This window comes from Numida meleagris, chromosome 1 (assembly GCF_002078875.1).
Source record: "Numida meleagris isolate 19003 breed g44 Domestic line chromosome 1, NumMel1.0, whole genome shotgun sequence".
In the NCBI taxonomy this organism is placed as follows: domain Eukaryota; kingdom Metazoa; phylum Chordata; class Aves; order Galliformes; family Numididae; genus Numida; species Numida meleagris.
This window is the reverse complement of record NC_034409.1, coordinates 81,260,394-81,279,927: the sequence shown is the minus strand read 5'-3', so window position 1 is coordinate 81,279,927 and position 19,534 is coordinate 81,260,394. Positions and strand designations below refer to the sequence as shown.

The 19,534-nt window shown below is 49.7% G+C and overlaps 1 protein-coding gene across 3 annotated transcripts in view; it reads left to right on the top strand.

Annotated features, from left to right (window-relative positions):
* LOC110399783 (protein spire homolog 1-like) overlaps positions 1-19,049 on the top strand; it is a 51,856-nt gene extending 32,807 nt beyond the window's left edge. The window contains exons 17-18 of one of the 3 annotated variants that reach the window (XR_002439409.1): positions 9,547-9,716; positions 11,626-19,048. The gene's annotated coding sequence lies outside the window, so the exon portion shown is untranslated. Of the gene's footprint in view, positions 1-9,546 lie in introns of all 3 variants that reach the window. The other 2 variants (XR_002439411.1, XR_002439408.1) reach the window with 2 other exon arrangements.

Sequence of the window (19,534 nt, the reverse complement as noted above, 5' to 3'; positions counted from 1 at the left end):
TTCATGGACAAATTCTGGGGGTCACCTCATTCCCTTGCCTTGCTGGAAGTCAGAGAGGAGCTGTAGGTAAAGCTGCAAGCTCATGTGGGGAGCAGGACAGGGAAGGAGCACACCTCTGGGTGCTTGGTAATGGTTCATAGATGTCCTCTCTTAAAATGTGCCTATGAAGGAGAGCCTGCAGTATCCATAGTTCCAAAGACTCCCCATTACTGCTCAGTTGGCCTACATACTTGCTGCAAACCCAGTCCTCCTCATGCTCCTCGCTTGGACTCTGTAGCCCTTAACACAAGCCTTTATGTACTGAAAGACTGTTATGTTCCCACTTAGTTGTCTCTTCACTAGACTAAACAAACTCAATTCTTTCAATCTTCTCTGAAAGACTGTTTTCTAAAGCTTTTATCATGCTTGCTGTTGCATCTCGGAGTGCTCCCCAGTTTGTTTACCCCTCTGGAGAGTGCTGCGCCCGGCATCCAGCTGAAGTGTCTTCCAGTGCCAACTGCAGCATGGTTGTTTTCTCCCATGCCTGTCCTATGAATCTCTTATTCATGGAACCCATCAAGAGACTTGTCTGTTTTGAAATGGTAAGACAGCATTGGCTAAGTTTTTGTCTGTGGTACTGGGAGCACGTCCCTCAGCCAGTGCTCTTTATCCAATTAGTCCCTGCTTTGCACTGGCATCCCAGCACCTCGCTGTGGCATTCTGTGCTTGCTCTGCCATGATTTCCATCCCACTGATTTCAGACTAATTCTCCAATTCTGGACGGTTTTGTAACCCATTGTTACCTTCCCCTCTGCTCACCCTGTGGCTGCAGCTCCTCCCAGCTGGTGAGCCTGCCATGCACATGCAGAACTCCATCACATGAAGCAGGAGCGTGGGGGGCCCTTGTGTCTGAGGACAACCCTTGGAGCTGGTCTGCTATCTTTTCTGTTTTCATCCCAAAGTTATGTAAATTTTTGAATATTCTTTGCTCCAGAAATGAAGAACTGTTAAGCTGAGCTGAGAGAAAGAGTTGTTTACACTAAAGGTAGAAAATGTGCAATAATTTATGTTCCCTGCATGGGTAATATCCATAAGTCTGTCAGTGAGTTTTTAGCATGTCCAGACCCTGGTAATTCAAAGGGAATTAAGAGAAGTGAAATTTTTGACCTCCAGCCTCTGTTCGGAATGAGCACCCATATCCCAGCTGTGGCACCACAACCTGCAGTGCCCAACAAGGTGCCCTGGCTATTCTGGAAGTCTTCCTACAGGATGTCACATTGGATTTCAGACTTACTAGTCCAGCACTTGCCATGTGGCCTGGTTAATTTGTATTTACAGCAGTATAAATGTTCTGGAACTGCACTGACAGCTTGGTTAGTGATTTAGGAGTATGCAGAATGGATGTAGTTCCAACAATAAGATACATAAAATATGACCACACAGCTCTTTGTCCTTCCTCAGGTAGCTATGTAGAGTCTACCAAGTTGATGGCTCCATCTTTATGGAGAAATGCAAATTTTCATTCATCTCTATTAAAGGCAGAACAATGAACAGCCTCCTGAAAGGGTGCATTGCCAATGACCTGCTCTTCCATCCCACTTTGGTAACATCTTACATTTGCCCTCCTCAGGTGCAAGGCCTTTGTTTAGCAGAGCCCCTGAGTATAGCATGGTTTGGGTTGGAAGGGACCTCAAAGCCCACGCAGTTCCAACACCTGCTGTGGGCAGGGCTGCCACCCACCAGCTCAGGCTGCCAGGAGCCCCATCCAACCTGGCCTTGAGTGCCTTGAGGGATTGGGCACCACAGCTTCTCTGGGCAGCCTGCGCCAGGGCCTCTGTTTCACAGACATGAGCTGATAGCAGGGGAGGGGTGTTGGAATCCCCTCAGAGCCAGCTTTTGTTGGCCCAGGTGGAGTGAAGACAGTGGGGCCGCCCAGTTGAGGTTTTCTGGGGACGTGAGGTGGGGAAAGGTTTGCTTGGGTTTTGTTTCACCAGGCACGCGAGGGCCAGGAAGCCCTCCTGCAGCCGTCTTGTCGCCTTGGAAAATGAGCACCATCTCTGTTTAATTTTAATGCAGCCCTTTAACTAAGCTGCCTCGCTGCACTTTGTCCATCTGGGTTGCCCTGTGCATGGCAGCGTTTCCCTTTCACATTATTCCCCCCATGACTTGCCCCCCTCTCCCCACTGCATTGACATTGTTCTGGGCAGCGAGCCGTCCATGTTCCCTCCTGCAAAGATGCTGACATACCCAAAGATAAACTGCATGCATATAGCAAAAACAATTTTTTAAGTATCCTTATTTCATGAGAAAGGGAATAAATGTGATGGAGGATGAGGCCACAACTACCAGAAAAAAGAAAAGAGTAGAGAGGAGGAGGATGGAGGAGCTGGTGGCAAGGGAGTCAGCCAGACAAGCAGGGTCCCTCTGCTGCAGCCATCAATTACAGGGCCTGTGGCTTGGTTGCTGCTGTTGTTGGCAGCGTGGAGGGTTGTTTTCTCTCTTTTTTTTCTTTTTTGTGAGGTCTGGGTGAGCAGCCGGGGGCGGGGAAGGAGGGTGAATGCAGGATTTTGCCCAACCCAGTGATTCTCAATGGAGGCTCTGGGCGATGCTGGAAGAAAGGCACTCGCAGGGCTGCGGTATTCCTTGCTGATGAGGTGGCCGTTTTGAGGCAGAGGATGCTGCTGATATTTTGGAATCCCCAAAGGGATCCAAGTCCAGTCCATACACTTGTGCATTTCTGTAAAACTGAGGTGGGCAAATAAATAAACTATGCTGTACTACAGCTTTGGCTTAGGGTGATGCTGGCCTGCACCAACTGGGGCTTTGTGTGCATGTACAGCTACATACACATGTGCACATACATATATATATATATATAAATCACATTCCTGTGCGGAGCGTGGGCTTTACAGCCAGCACTGGAGACCACTGGGACTCTTCCCCTTGCAGTTTGAGCAGTCCCTGGCTAGGTGATATCATCTTTTCCAGAAAAACATCTGGTCCTGATTTACTGGCTGCCCTTATGGGTAATGCGCTCCTTGGATTAATTATTTTCACAGTTAAAAAAGTGCACCTTGACTTCACAGTCTGAAGCTGTCTGGCCTCGGCTCCCTGCAGCTGGTTCTCATCATGCCCCTTTTCTGCCAGATTAAAGGGCTCTTTGATATCGGGAATCCCTCTTTCCCTTGAAGTGCTGGTAGATCAAATCACTCCTTGGATGCACTGAGCAGATTGTGCTTTTTAAATTGCACACAATAGGGCAGGTTGTCCAGACTTCAAATCCCACCTCCCTGGCAGTTCATGCCAAAACCTTTCCCAGTTGAACTGTGTAGAGTTAAATATCCTGTGACATCTGCACCTGCTCCTGCCTGCTCACCTGCGGCTGAGGCAGACGTGGTCACGGTCACGCACCCGCTGATGGAGGAACCAAGACCTGGGGAACTCTGGTGGTCATGGTGAGCACTGGATGTGCTGCTTCTCGATATCAATGAACAGTTAAAACAAAATTCACTGCTCTTTGTGCTGCTGAGAAAGTAATGGCATGCCAGGTGAGTTAGTGGCCAGCGTGTTTTTTGCTACCAGTCTTTGAGGAACAGATTTAACTCTTGGGTCAAAGGGTGCTTAGTCACAATAATTTGTATGTGGGGAAAAAAAGGTTTATTTTTATGAGGGCTACTCCAAAAGTAATGCTGCCTTCTTTTTTATCATGTTGGCTCATAATGTCAGCGGTGGATGTTGGTGGTACAGCAGTAAGGGTGGAGCCTTCCCACCAATATTCCCTTACATGTTGTTGCCGTGTGACAGATGGCAGCAGAGGGGCAGTCTGACAAAATGGCGCCTGACATGGGGGTGCGAATGAAGCAAAAGTGTATCTCTGAATTCCTCCATGCAGAGAAAATATCACTCTTTGACATTCATTGATGCTTGCTGAACGATTATGGAGAACAAACAGTGGATGTGAGAATAGTGAGGCGGTGGGTGGTGCATTTCTGCAGTGGTGACAGCAACATGAATGACAAGCCATGTTTTGGATGGCCATGCAGATTTTTATGAACGCAGCATGCAGGCTCTTGTTCATCGCTGGCAAAAATGCATACCTAATGCTGGTGACTGTTGAAAAGTTGTGTTCTGTAGCTGTAGCTGAGAATTTGCTCTACCAAATTCTGCTGTTGTACTCTTTGTATCTGTTGTAGTTTCCACAACAATAAATAGGAGGCTTTATTTTCAGAGCAACCTATGCAGAAACCTTATTCTCTTTTGATGTTTGGTTTGCAACAACATACTTTCAGAATTTAACTTTTTGTCATAGTATGATGCAAACAGACCAAAGCTTTTCAATGAAGCCTCAAGCTCACCAAGTGTGAAGGTATCTCTTCACCCAGCTTTGCAGTAAATAGGTATCTCTGTCAGAGAGAGGACCACATTGTTTCCCTACACTATTACATTTTACAGCTTTTTTAAATGTTGTTTATAAGCTCTGCAGCATAGTATTGCTTCTGCATTTATTAAGCTCAAGACTCATGCAGAATGGCATGTGGGTTTCCATCCAGATTTGATCACTTTTCTACTGTCAGAGTTCATGTAGGTCTTGACTTCTATCCTTGCCCTGTTTCAGTGAGTCTGAGTTCCTTCTCCATGATGTTTGTAAAAATAGGAGTAATTGCACCTCTTTGGAACGAGTTGGCTGGCGAAACTGTCTGGGGGACCTGAACCCTTTTTTCCAGCTCTGCCTCTTCATCACTGAGCCATCTCCCAGGTGTAGCCAATCCTCAAGAGCCTTCAGGACAGGGAGAAGGAAGAACTGCCTGGGCAGCCTTTCCTGCTAAACTGCATTTCTAAAACACAGTTTTGTGCGGAGCTACAAGTCTTAAGGTGAGGGCAAAGATATTTATTCCCCGTCTTCTGAACTCAAGTGGTAAATCCATAGTGTATCTCAGGAGGGAGCACAGCAACCCGTTACATACAGACCACAAAACTTTTCTCCAAAGATGTGTTAAAATCCACTTTTCAGAAGGATTTCATTCCTTTACGCGCTCTGTGCAGTCTTCAATTCACCCTCTACCCAGTGCAAATTAAAGCTAATTGAAAAAATCTTTTCTATCTGCCCAAGCAAAGCGAGTGAGATACTCCTTCCCCCCTGCTGTGTTGGCTGGTGGGATATTTCCACCAGGCCTGTATCTCCATCAGCAAAAGCAGGGAGAGCAGTTGGCTCTTCAGATATCAAGCCTCCTCCTTCCTGTGTGGTGCTGAGTGCTAATGGGAATAGAAAGCAGAAGAAAGATCTCCTTTCTTGCCTCAAATCCTCCTACCCCACATCCCAGTCCCAAGGGCCCCTTGTGATATGAGAACGTGTTTTTCTTTCATCTCTGCTCAAGAAACTCATGTTTCTGCATTAGCATGCAAGATGGAAGAGAGCCAGCTGTTCGGTGGGCCTACTTTGGGAGGATTTCATCCTGCAGACTACTTTCACCTTTCTGTTGTAGCATTGTTCGCAGCAGGAAACTCCTGTCAGTTTGTTACCCACCCACTCCTAGAGGTGTTGAGCTGGGCCTCTTGTCCCTGTCAGCAATACACTTGGAAATGGTGACGAGCATCTCTCACCAGAGGCTGTTTTCAGTACAAGACGCCCTATGGAGCTGGCAGTGGAGGACTGGAGAAGGGAGGTGGCTTCTTGTCTCATCTGTTGTAGAGATGATAATTAAAGTGGCCAGTTTGACTTTTCTGACCCTCTTTGTCATCTCTTTCACAGCCCAACTAGGCTGCATGTGACCAAAGCAGCCTCCCAGCTGGCGCTGTGTGAGACCGGCTCTCCTTGCTGGTCAGTCATTGTCTCCTGCCCCTTTCCTGCCTTGAGCCACCAGTGCATTTCCTTTATTTATGAGACTCCTTGTATTAGATGTAAGCATACACCTCACTGGCAGCAGTTACATGGACCAGAATCCTGACCCAATGAGAAAAGTGAGTTCACATTTTCTGGTGTGTTACTGTCTTTTCTGATGGTCTGCCAATGAGACCGCCAGCTGCTGTCCATGATGGTAAGTCTGCTCTGCTATGCAGAAGGAAGTACTATCGGATGCAATCTATTCATTTCCCATGTGCCAACATCAGTCAAATCCTTGACCATCATCAATCCCCTGCTCAGCTTCCAGAGCATGTTGTTACTAAGAAAAATGAAACCTACCTATCCTGTAGCAAAAACTTCACTTGTTGCAGTGAGAAATGGTGGATATATTGTTCGTTTTTATTAGGCCTACTTTCTTGCTGAGAGAGGAGGCCCTGAGAGAGGAGTGCTTCCTAACCAGACAGCAGCCAGACCTTAACTGTGTGACCCTATGGCTTGTAGACAGCAGTTGTACTAGCACATCCAAAATAAACCTCTCCTTTGTCCAGATGCAGAAAATGCACAGAGGCTGTTTCATTTAGAAGCCCTTCTTTGGACAGCTTATTCCTCTGGTGGCCTGACAAGGCTGTCAGCCTCTCTTGTAAACTATTTACCACCTCTGCCCTTTGTAAGACCGAGACTTTCTGCTGCCTTGCTCGCTCCCCAGGACCAACAGCATGAAAATAATAACACTCACCCAATTTAAGCAATGTGTAACTCCCCCAGTGCTCTGCCTTCATTATAAATAAGCCACTCGGGCCTGGCCAGCACTTCACAGACATCCATGAATTTTTCCATTCCCAGGGATGCTTTAAGTTTCTGCATTCCCACTGAGATAGCCCAGAGCTTGCTGTCTTGATCTGATTTGGAATGGGGCAGGGGTTCATGGTTCCACGCTGACGCCAAGCCATGGGTGGGAGTGGGGTGGAAGGGCTCTTTCCTGGGGACTTGAAATCTCTCCTCACTCCATTTCTGAAAGATTTCATCTCTCCAGGAAGCAGCGCTCTCCCAAGATGGGCTGTTTGTGCGAGGCTTGGCCCTGTGGACTAGCGCAAAACACTTCAGATGTAGCCAGACCAAAAGCCTGCTGCTCTTTTTCTTGGTTTGGTCCAGTCAGAATCCAAATTTCAGCAGGGACTTTCTGTCCAAGAAACTGAATCTGAGCTGCCTTTATCTCCAAGTGGGAAGTGTGTCAGCTGAAAGAACAGCTTTAGCCCAAAGGGGCATGGGAAACGCTGTCACTCTAGTGTGGCTTTCCCTCCAGACAGAAAGCAACAAGGCTGTGGGCCGGTGGACTTGTAACCAGGGTGGGTGGGTGACAAGGGGCCTTGACAAAGGGCACGCCATCCAGCTGCAACAGGGACGAGGGAACAATCACCATGCTCTTCTGTTATCCGTCTCACCCACAGGGACCGGTTTGCACAGTTGGATGTGGACCAGAACATCCATGCTCAGCAAAAAACTGACAGTAAGGATACAGATAACAGAGATCAAGTCAGGAGAGTGCAAAGCCCATTTCTAAGAGCTTTCAGCAGAGCTGCCAGAGTTGGGGTACACTAGAAACACACCCTGCTTTAGGTAATGAAAGCCAGCACTTGAGGTAGATTTTCTCACAAGGCTGGAAGTGTGGAATGCCTTCTCCTGAGGTGTATCTTATTTCCGTGGTCTGGCCAATGAGCCCCCTCGCTCCCAAACCGTTGCAGCCTTTGTTTCTTTCCCAAACACCCTAGCACAAATGTTTGCCTCCAGATCACTGGATCAGCTGCCTGCTCCCGCTAGCTCCATGTGTTTTGTTCAGACTCTACATCCCGAGAGGAGCTGTGTTTTGGACCCTACGTCCTGATACGTGTTTCAGAGAGGAGCTGTGCTTTGCTTGCAGCCAGCAGCAGCATCCCTCCCGCTTTCACACAGCCAATGCGGGTGGGGACGATGCGGGGGGAAATAAGATGTCACGCTTGTCCCGGGCAGAGAGACAGTGACTTGTCACTGGAGATGGAGGGGGCCGGGGGGGAGAGCAAGGCCGTGCTGACAGACCCTCCCTGGGACGTCCCTGACCCCTGCCCGGGCTTTCCTCGCTGCCCCCGTGCATGCGCCGGCCAGCGGCGCGGGGGGCCCTTAAAAAGCCTTGCTGAGAAAGGTATTTCTTGTGGGGGGCGGAAAAAAAATAAAAAGGCAGGGGGGAGAAGAGAGAGGGCAGGCCCCCTCGCTCCCCACTGAGCCCATTTCTCCTGCTTTGCCGGAGCTGTCAGCCTTGAATCCCGGCGGCGTCCCGTAACGAATTGGCAGCAATGGGGGCTTTGGGAGCCGGGCGAGCGCGGGCGCGGGGGCTGCGCGGGCGGCGCTGGGGATAAAGGCGCCTGTCAGCGCCATTGTGCCTGCCCGCGGGGCCGTGCGCCCGCGCTGCGGCGGGCCTGGCCGGGGGGCGAGGGGACGGGGCAGGAGGGAGATGCTCCGGAGGGACGGGGATTGGGGGCTGCCGTGCTGGGGATGTGGAGGCCTACGCTCAGGTCCCTGTTTTATTTCTGCTGGGCCTTCTCCTCTGTCTCGAAGGCAGTTGTGCAACCGCGTCGCAGCATCGCAGACAAAATAGTGTCTGGGCGACGTTTTTAATGCCGTGGTTTGAATAACCGAAGCAACCAAGCAGGGAAAAGTGTAGGAAAAACAGGCGCTGATGCTGTCGGGCAGGGAGTAGCCATCCAATGCTCACAGCACAGTGTGCTGGGAGCACGGGATGGCTGTGCTTTATACCCGGCCCTGGGGAGAAAAAAAATGAACATCTGAAAGAAGGGACATGAGTTTGTAGATTTGGAGGCCAGAAGAGATCATTAGACCATCCAGTCTGATCTGTCTGTGTTACAAAGGCCTCTGATGACAAACAATTACTCTCATTTTGAGTTTGAAACTGACCAGTAGCTACTGGTGCGTTTTTTTGTTACAAACACTTACCTGCAGAGTTCAAGTAGACTCTATGCAAAGAGAATGGACTCAGCCAGCTGAGGGCCCTCAGCCACTTGGCAAAATACATTTGCTGTATTGGTCTCACCTGGCTGAAGCTGCTGCTGGATTGCCTTCTTGCTTCCTCCGTGCCCAAGACATCCAAGACCCATTGCAGCTCTGCCTGCACATCCAGCGCCATCAGATCCAGCCTGAGCTCCCCATGAGCTCAGTGGAAAAAATGGTCAAGGCTCAGCTCAGAAAGGAATGTGCCACTTTTCTGTGCTTCAGAAATGTCAGTATGGCTGCAGGCTGCACCTACCTGATGCCACTCGTAATGGTTGCACTGAGGGCTCTGTAGGGCATAGACCTCATGTGGTACAGTATTAATGTGTAATACTAATTACCACAGCACGCATGTAATGCCATGCCCCTCCTGTGAGGGTGTGAATTGGGCTGGCACTGCTTTGCAGCTGGGCACTGCTCTGCCATGAAGAAAGAGAGAGAGAAATCAGCCCAAACCTCCTGTTTGCTCTTTCTCAACTGACAGTAAAAAAAAAAATGTGGTTTCAGACAATAAGGTGCTGTTCTTTCCATGTGGAAAAACTGGAAAGGCATGCAAGATTGTCCCTTTTTTTTTCCCCCTGCTAATTGCCTTGATTTCTGCCTCCCCACTCCCAGCTGCCGCTCCTCTCCAAGTTGCCCTTTCTGACTCCTCGATTAACTTCTTTGTCCACTCGTTTACCACTCAGGACGTGGTGACCTCGGGATGTAAATCTGCACTGACGTCCCTGCCTCTTGCCTGCTTTTGTGGAGGCTGACGTCTGCGAGACTCCTGGGCCCCTTCCCAAAGCCAAGTGCCTTGGTCCGGAATGAAAACCCAACAGCAAGCTGCCTACTGATGTCGATCTCCATCCACCAGGTAAAACGTGAGCCAAGATGGGGTTTACACCCTAGGTTTTCTGGTGGTTCACCAGCTCACCTGGCTTGCTATCAGCTCCTCTAGCCATGGGCTTGTATTAATTTGGGCAGGCGTTCTTGGTAAGACTTGGGTTAATTAGAGGCATAGGTCAAACTTTCACAAGCTCTACTTTGGAGCTAAACCATACTTTCATGACAGCACCTTGAGAGACACTTTTAGGGTGGAAAAAAAGATGGACATGGGCTTTGCTTTGAGCCATCGTGACATACCAGAGTTGTTTTTTCAGTAGAGCAGAAGCTTGCATAAGGGCCCAGCCCAGGACGCGCATAATGTCCTTCACTGAGCACTGGAGGTACTGCTGTTTGAAATTGGAGGTTTTGGGGTACACCTCCACAGCCAGAGCAATGGGTTTGCTCCTAGTGGCACTTCAGGATAAAGAAGATCCTCCATGTACAGCAGAACTCTGACAAGCCTCACAGCTCGGGGGGGAGGCCAGCAGTGTGACAGAGCCCAAATGGTGCATCCCAGACCAGACTAATAACAAGGGTGCCCATGGAATGGTTTTCCAGGGGCATGGCCCTGCGAGCTCTTGAAGGAGATATACAGCTTTTTCCCAAATGAGGTCCTAGGTTACAACATAATGGCACTATTTGCCCAGATGTGGGCTTTATTCTGCATTCAGTCTGACTCCTGGGTCACCGCAATCTTCAGTGTTATTTCCTGAATTCTCCTCTGAAGCCTTCAGTGTGCCTCTGGCCTCAGTCCTGAGCCTCCACTGGAACTGCCAGTTAACACTCAGCTTCCCAGCACCACCCAGGGTTTTCAGCTTTAATTACCCATGTGGAGCTCCCCTTCACCCAGCACAATGAGGTCAGACACCTGCAAGCCCCCAGTTTGGGCACAGTCGCCATGGTGCTGGATGAAGGTGGGAGGCAGGCAGCTGCAGCAGAGGAGGCCCAGCTGGAGCCCAGGTCTTGTTCCTCCTGCTTTGTGCCTCATTCGTGGGCAGCGGGGCCCCACACTGTTCCTCCTGGTCCTCTTTAGGCTTGTCAGCAGCAAGCAATGTGCTTCTCACCTGCTGCTCTGCTGCTGCCAGGCGGGGGACAAGCTCCTTGCTGAAAGCCTTTCTGAGCAGTTGAGGGAAAGGGTCTTATTTGATGTTATGCATTGAGACCTTTTTCTTCTGCTCAGCATTATCCAAATTGAGAAAGGCAACTTTGAGGGAGGTTGAAGTAAATGAGTTATTTGTGTTGGCCCTATAGGCACTAAAGATGGTCAATGTAAAAATCGCAGCTTTGATACACTTGGATCACATCTTTCCTTGCTTCAGTGGAGAGAGTGCCCAGATGGCATTGCCATCCTGTGTCCAGCTGCTTGAAAGACTTTAATTTCTTTCATCTACTGTAGCTTCCCTTAGCACAGAAGAAACCACAAACATCACAGCTGTGCAAAGCGATACAAAGCTGGACGTACGTGCTCAAGAGGCCTGTGAGACTTACAGCACACGGGAGGCAAATGTTTTTTGATGAAATTATATACGAGTTGAGTTTCACCATCGTTTTCATCTGTCTCTTCCCACTCAAGTGAAAGGAAATAAAAGGGAATGCTCTTTCTTAAAAATTGAGTTTTAAGGGTTTGGAAAGAAGCAGAGAGGACAGAGAGCAGGACTAACAGGTGGCCAATGCTCTGCCTGGCATGCTCCCATGGATGAGCTGTTTGGTTTTGTTCCGTTCCCAACAGTGCTCTGCTCCTCTGTGTCTCCAAGTGTAGAATGGGAAGAAGGACAATGAACAGATAAGCAAAATGGGATTGCAGATGGGGAGGAGTAGGTGGTTCATGAGGGAAAAGGATTAAAAGGGTCATCAAATGTCATGCTGCACTATTCAACTCGGTATGAATATACTCCCAGGAGCTCTGGGGAGCTGTGTCATACAGCAAGATTTCTTGCACTTCCCGTGGACACTGGGCAAGTGGATCTTGGGACTGACCCAGGCAAGCCTTTCCTGTGCTACTAACAGTACCCACTTTGACAAAATGCCTCTACACTGGTAAGTCGGAAGCACCGTATGAGCATTATTCTCATTAGGGATGATTGGCTTGAAGGACCAAGAGAAGTCTCCACCCCACCATGGCCTACAATGGGGCAATCACAAGGCAGCAAGTTAAGCATGAACTTTGGTCGCCACAGGCCTGAGCTCTTCCAGCTCATGCTCCCTCTGCTTTTAAAGGGGTCCACGGTACCCAGGGAGGATGGGTGCTGGGTCTGCCATCGCCAAGCCCTGGTGCGGTGGGAACGCTGCTGTGTGCCGAGGGTGCCGCACCTCCCCTCAGCTCGGAGGCCGGGGAATGAAGGAGCCGGTGGAGAGGGGAAAGGAAGCAACTTTTTAAATAAAAAAAAAAAATAAGTGATGAATAGATCGGCTAATCCCGGGAAAGCTTGAGAATATAGAGCAGCGTCTGTGGGGCCTCCCTTTTTTCTTTTCTTTTTTTTAATTTTCTTTTCTTTAATTTCGCTGCAGCACGTATAATCAATTATGGCCTGAATCGGGGATAAGGGGAGGGAAAGTACTTCAATTCATAAATCAATTTTATACGGTCATCAGTCAGGTTGTGAATGCAAATACCTCTGTCGGTTTAGGTTATTCAGAATTAATTGACTCCCACCGGGCTGGGCTGCAGATGGAGAGGAGCTTTCTCACAAAGTCTGCTTGGGCTCAGCATGGGGGCAGGCAGGCGGGCCGGCTTCCTCCTCCTCCTCCTCTTCCTCCGCTTTCCTCTCCCTGAGCATTATGCTGCTGGCACTGGGGAGAGTTTTGTGTGCGTATGCGTGTCTGTGAGAGGGAGCGGGAGAGATGCTTGAAGAAAGAAAGGGATATGCAAAGATTAAAGTCACAAGCCCCCTCTTCAGCCTTGGCCTGTGCAGACACTTTTATGTGATTAGGAATGCTTTGCTTTCAAGGGTTTGCTTTTAAGCCTTGAGCTTCTCTTGAACTTCTCCAATGAGAAAACAAACAGCAGTGTCAAAGCTTCCCCCTGTGCTTGGAATTCGGGCAAGAATCGTGTCATTAAAAAGCCACTTTGCTACTGGGACTTTGGCATCTGAGCCACTGTTTCAAAGCCCGTCTGGGGCAGGGGAGATCGAAAGTCATTAAACATCTAGTGATTGTTTTGGTGGCCTATTGAAAAATGAGTTTTGGAGGGTTTCAGGCCACCGGGAGGATGCAGGACACACACCATCACCTGGTTGTCCCCTCCCTGCACCTCCTGGCTGTGCTGACCAACTTATCTTGAAGCCTAGAGAGAGCCCAAGGGATGGATTTGCACTGAGGGTGAAGATGAGTGAAATCCATAGCCCCTCTTTTCAGCCCCCTGTAGTGCTGCCCTGCTTTGCTGAGCTACAGGGCAAGAGTGGGTGCAAACACCTGGGCACACACCTGCCCATCACTGTCTTGGATTGGGATTGGCACAGCTAGGACTTCTTAGATATGGTCCTCTCAGCTTCAATCTTCCTCTCAGCTCTATAAACTCTAGAAAAGGAGTCCCACAGTTCTGCACAAGTAAATAGCTAACTCTTTCCATTAGCAGACATGAGATCCATTGCCAAAAGAGTTGGTGTATATAACCCTCTTTTACATATGAGTAGACTGAGGCAGAAATGACGTGACTCGATCCAAAACATCACCCTTTAAATCCTGGCGTAGCTGGAAATAAAGCCTAGGTCCTGTGATCTCCACTCCATTACTGTACCTTCTAGGACACAGCGGATCACCAGAGAGCTGAACAAATACCTCCACCTATTGCAAAGTGAAAGATGTTGAAGCTGGCCCAATGGAACTGACCCACATGATCTCATGGAAACAACAGCTCAGCAAGTCTGACAGTTCAGAGGAGGCCTTGGAGGTAACGACCATCACTGAGGCTTGACTATGCGCAAAGGCTGCAGAGGAAGACGAAAGGAGCTGTTTGTAGCTAAGTGGGGAGGTGGAAAACTGCCTTGCAGTCCTTCAGCAGGAGCAGCACGGAGCAGTTCTTGGCAAGGGAAAGCGGGAGGGAGCAGCAGAACAAAAGAACCCTGCAACTTCCCCTCAATGCTTTCCTCTGTTTTGAGCAAATCTGCTATTCTAGTGATACCCAAAGAGCCAGGTGCCCTGGACAGCCTCCTGCAGGGCTCTGCAAACTTCACAGCACTCCTTATCTACAAAATCCTCTGCTTTTTTTACATATGCTATTTTGTTAAAACCTCAATTTTTTTTCAGATATTGTAGTCTATATAAGGCACAGATTGATTCATTAGCTCCAGTACCAACCTAAAAGCCCCAGGAAATTTATTACCCCTGCTGTATGCTGAAGGGAAACCTATAAGAAAGCACAGGACAGGTGTTCGCAGGGCTGTTGAGTCGCTCAGGCTGAAAATGAGAACTGTGCAGACACATCCAGATCCCTTCTGCTGACCTCGGTATGTCTGACTCTTCCTCCTTCTTCAAAAGCCGCCTGGACGTGAGCCTGGGCTGCCTGTTCTGGGTGGCCCTGCTTGAGCGGGGGTTGAACCTCCAGAGGTCCCTTCCCACCTCAGCCACTCTGGGATTCTGCGATTCTGTTTGCTGTGGTCACCATGGTTTCTTCTACAGCAGCCCCAACTAGATATCCTACTTGTGGCTGGCATTGCAAGACCTTGCTCAGAGGTACCAGCCCTTCAGTGTACTGAGCCTTGGGCACAGCTAGCCCCTGGATGCAGCTCAGGCTGCCCCACATCGGCCTCACATGTGCCTCATGTTCTGTAGGAGCGTGTGGTACAAGAGGTGCTTTGGAGGGAGCAAGAGGCAGGAGTGTCTGGTGTATTTGGCCTGTGTGGCTCCTGACACGGCAGCCGGGTGCTCTCTCTTCCCATGCCCACTGCCAGAAAATTCATGCCTTAGATAATAAGTGCTGCTGTGGCCTGTTCCGCTCCAACGCTCTCCCCTTTGAGGACTTTGTCTGGGTCCCATCTCTCTGCTGGCCTGGCAGTAACCAGGTCTGACTCGTAGGAAACGAGTCCAGACCCCTGGGGCTGGAATATTTGCCTAGCCTCAGCTGAATCCCCAGCTAGAAGCCCTTGAGATGATCTACTTGGGACTCACCAGGTTGGAAAGCAGTTAAAAAAGTCTTTCAGCTCTTGATCAAGCGAATCCATCATGTGCAAGAGGGAACCATTTTAGCGCCCTGCCGCTCTCCCTCGCTGCTTCGTCCTTCAGCGCCTGACAATGCTCCATGTGTTTCTGTTCGCTCAGTGTGCAGAGAGGAAGCCTCCCCCTCGCCAGAGCTTTCTTAGCATTTTTAATCGTGTTTATAAAGTCAAATACCTAAGTGACCAAGAGCTACCAGAGCTGCTTCTCTGCCCAGGGAGGTACCTGAAATCTCTCCTTGAAGTCCATGGGGAGAGCCACGCTCTGTTGAAACGCCAAGCGGACCCGGGGCAGAGGCAGAGGGAGGAGTGAGCCCCTTGTCCGACTCACACAGCCCCTTTCATTGGGGCCCGGGGAAGGAGGGGGGAATCTTTACACCCGCGATGGGACTTCTGAAGAATTTACAGTCGTCTTTTTTGGAGACACGAAAGGTTTTACAGCCCTGGTACCAGCAGTTACAATGCCCTATGGAGCACGGGGCCGAGCGTGTGCCAGGGACCCCTTCATCTCGCCAGAGTCTGGCCGGCGGCCAGGGCCTTTGCACGGGGCCGTGCTTCTCGGCAAGGGAAGGAGTGAGGCTGGTAGAGAGGCCAGAGCAGGGGAGAGGCTGAGTGGAGGGGGCAAGGAGGGGAACAAAGGAGTGCATGACAGGAGATGGGGCAGCGAGGAGCAGAGGGAGATGGAGGATGGAGGGGAGGCCAGCGTGGGAGGACGGAGAGCTGGATACACCGACTGGGAGGAGGGAAGGAGAGAGAGAGAGGAGAAGTGCAAAGAGCCGTGGAGGGAGGAAACATGAGAAGAAGGAATAACAAAAAGGGAGCCAGGAAGAGGGAAAGGAGGGAATAGCAAATAAGGACTGAGCAAAGTTATAAAGCAAAACAGGGTCTGCAAGCAGGTATAGCAGGGAGGCCCAGAACAAGCTCAGAGCCCAGTATGCGGGAAGTCTCAGCACAGAAAATGAGGCTTGGCAGGGACCCTCCCCAGGCCTCAACACTCACAGAAGAGCTCTTCCGCATGCCCCGCTTTGCACCAACCTGCACCCCAGGCAGCTCTCAGGCCAACGCTCACCACGATGAATGTGGTGGTGTACACTTTTACACATGCATGCAAGTGTGTCACACACCCCTATGTCCTTCATGCTGTGCACCTGCTGTCACAGGCAGCTCTCCCCTGACCCATACACCCCAATCCAGCTCCGCTCCCTCCTCAGCTGGCTGCAACACAAGGCTTGTGCTTTGTGAAGGACATTAAAGTTTGGCCATTGGGGTTCACTCTGTGCTGAGGAGAAAATGAGCCTTTAAGGTCTTTCAGGTTTTTTTTCTTCTTCAGTGAGGGAAAAATGTCCAACAGAAAAAATGAGTATATATGTGAGGTAATTCCTGAATGCTGCATCTGCTTGGTTTGCAAATGGGAAATTTGCCGTGGGCCCCACACACTGGTATACCTCCTGCTAGTGGAGCCACAGCAGACGTGTTGCTCTTGGGCCAAAAGGGTTGTACAGAACTACTGCTAACAGTGTGTTCCTGATCCACTGTGTTTTTAAAGCACAATATGCCAACCTATCCTCAGGGAGGGTCAGCCAGACTCATAAAAGTTCCTTGTAGTGAACATCATGCTCAACACACTTCTCTCTGGTTACAATGGACAGAAAATGGCTCTCAGCAGAGATTTTCTAGACACTTATCTGCATTGCCATAGCCCAGAAAGGGTAGGGAAGCAAAGGGTGAGAGGCCTAGTGACTGCCTTTTGGCGTGAAGAAGCAACAGTGGTTTAATCTTCTATTAAAATTCCTCCATGCAAGCTGTGCAAACTTCCTCATGCTAGACAAACATTGTGCAAAGGGCAATGTGTTGTTGGTGGGACTCTCCCATATGAACAACATGAGCTAGAGGGCCTAGCCAGCAGCCAGTGGAAGTGGGTTTGTGCACCTGGCCTCCTTGGAAGCATGTCCTGACACCTGGGCACCACAGCAGTGCCAGAAGGACCTCAGGAGAGCATCCTGTGCAGGACAGCACCAGTACCAGGCCTTGTCCCTTGAGCACTCCAGGCCCAGTGACACAACTCCTGGGAAGAAGCTGTAGAGATGGGTTCCATTATTTCCAGGCCTGCCGCATGGCACAGCTCCATCAGCACGTCAACCAGCATTTTGGGAATGCCCATCTATTGCCACTAGTTTGTACTGCCTCTTGTTGAAACACCATTGATTTAGGAATGCCCAAGTTTCCTTTCTCTACATAGTTTCCTTGAATTTTTTTTCTTCCCCTAGAAAAATGAAGACATGCATGTGGTACAGTGCTATCTTTTCTACCCAGTTTGCTTTGATTTGGAGTTCAGTCAGTACAGAAGAAATGAAATGGAAACAAGAATTATTGTTTCATCAGTAGTTGAACACTTGTGTTCATGACATTATCTCATTATCAGAATTATGAGGAGACCAGTGCCTAAGACTCAGTTACGATACTGGAAAAAATAGGGAAGCCAGAATTTATCAGGATTAGAGAACATGCCACACAGTTAGAGGTTCATCCATGCTCTCTGGAACCAGAAGTGCTGGTTGAATTTGCTGTGTTTTCACTCTTCCACCTGTATTTGCGTGATCATTGCAGGTGGCAGTTAAGCCAAGGCAGCAGTCTGGATACATGTGGTCATTGTTGCTAGGAAAGCACGCAGAGAGCTTACATGTCAGGGCAGGAGTAGAAAGAAGCTGGCTCTTGTGCTGAGATTCTCTTGTTAATCCAAGAAATTCACCCAGAAAAAACCACTAATGACTTCAAACCATAGTCCAGTGGCGCCCTGGCGTCCTCAAACTGTAAACAGAAGAGAGAAAAATAGATCTGATAAAGAGCAGTTTGGTTTGTAGGCTTGGAGGAATGTTAAGTGCATAGTCCATGGCAGCAGAAACCAGCATGGCTGAGCACAGACCTTGGCTCCAGGACTGATACAGCACCAATTGCGTATGTCTTTCTCCCCTGCTGGTGAATACTTGTCTGCCCAGCTGGTGGGAAGCTGGTTCCTCCTCCGGCCCAACCTGGCCTTCAGCTATGACACACAATCCAAATGTTTCAAAGCTGCCCTTGGAAAGCAAAGGAGCTTGGCACCTTGGGAGGTGTGGCCCACGGCCTTCATTCCTGATGTTATTTGGCTCCCTAATTTTGGAAAGAGCAGTGGAAACAATTAGGTCTCTTAATTTCTCCGAGGCAAGATCCAAATACAGAAAAGAATACATCTCCCAGGCAGGGAGAAGCGGGGAATTAACTGCCTTCTTTTGGATGAGATCAGAGAAAGCTGATTTATGAAGCAAAGAGAAAGCAAAGTGCTTTTATGGGTAAAATGTTCCCTGCTTATTTCCTTTCTGTCAGACTACGTTCCTCCCACGCTTCTGGCTGCAAGCTTGCTCCTTGGAAGCCCGTTTAAGCATTTCAGCATGTGCTGATTTAACTGGGCAAGGATTCTGACAGATCCTTGCAGAAGACTTCACAGGAGTTGCTAGAGGTGACTGCCTAATGCTGACCCGGGGCACGTGGAGGAGTACCAAGCTGGCGAGCCTAGATCCTTGTGCTCTTGCAGCTCTCCCAGAGCACCAGGCTCTCCGGGGATGCTCTTCATAGTCTGTTGGGCCAGGGTGCATCTCCCCACCTGCTTTTTCTCTTCCCTTGAGGAGTTACGGGGCTCTGATCCATGGAGAGATGCTGAGAGCTGAAGCCACACCAAGGCCGGGGGCGTTTGGTTACTGCTCAGCCAGGGCAAGCGAAAGCAGAACGGGAGAGAAATTCAAGAGGGTGGGTGTGGAATGAGAAAGCTTCTGTGAGTGAGTTTCCACACACGGGGCTTTCAGCTCCTGCCAACGCACATACAAGATGGATGAACTCAGGGGAACTCAGAGAGGCTTGTGTCTGCTAAGGGAGGCCATAGCAAACATCTGACATTGAGTTATGGCATACCAGCTGGGACACCTGAAGCATCAATGCTCTGGCCATGCTGCCTGCTCTGCTTCATGGTTCTTCCTGACAAAGATGTCTTAGATGCTGGTATTGACAGGCCTGCTGCAAAGGTGCATAGAATCATGGAATCATAGAATCATTAGGGTTGGCCAAGAGTACTAAGATCATCGAGTCCAACCTATCACCACCATGCCCACTAACCAAGTCCCTCAGTGCCACATCCACAAGGCTCTCGAACACCTCCAGTGACTCCACCACTTTCCTGGGTGGTTTGTTCCAGTGCTTGAGCACTCTTTCAGAGAATAAGTTTTTCTTAATATCCAGCCTGAATGTCCCCTGGAGCAACTTGAGGCTATCACCTCTCATCCTATCCATCTCCTGCATCCCCCCCACCCTACCCAAAATCACAGCTCTTGCTCAGGTCAGTGCTGGCACCAGCACAGTCCTTGGGCCTTGCTGATGGGAATCCAAACAGAGCAGTGCTGCTGTATGGGCCAGGGCTGGGAGCAGCCCCATACTCAGCAAACCCTCACAGAATAACATCAGCAAAGGGGATTGAGTGAAATGATCTCCCTGTGAAGCTGGGCAAAAGAGGAGAGTATCATTTTATCTTAACATCGATGATGTCAAGAAAACCCCGCACTCAGATCCCGAGCTGCGGTAGGTTTATAGGCAGGCGAGGTTGGGGGGGGAGGCCAGGGAAGAGAAAGCCCCA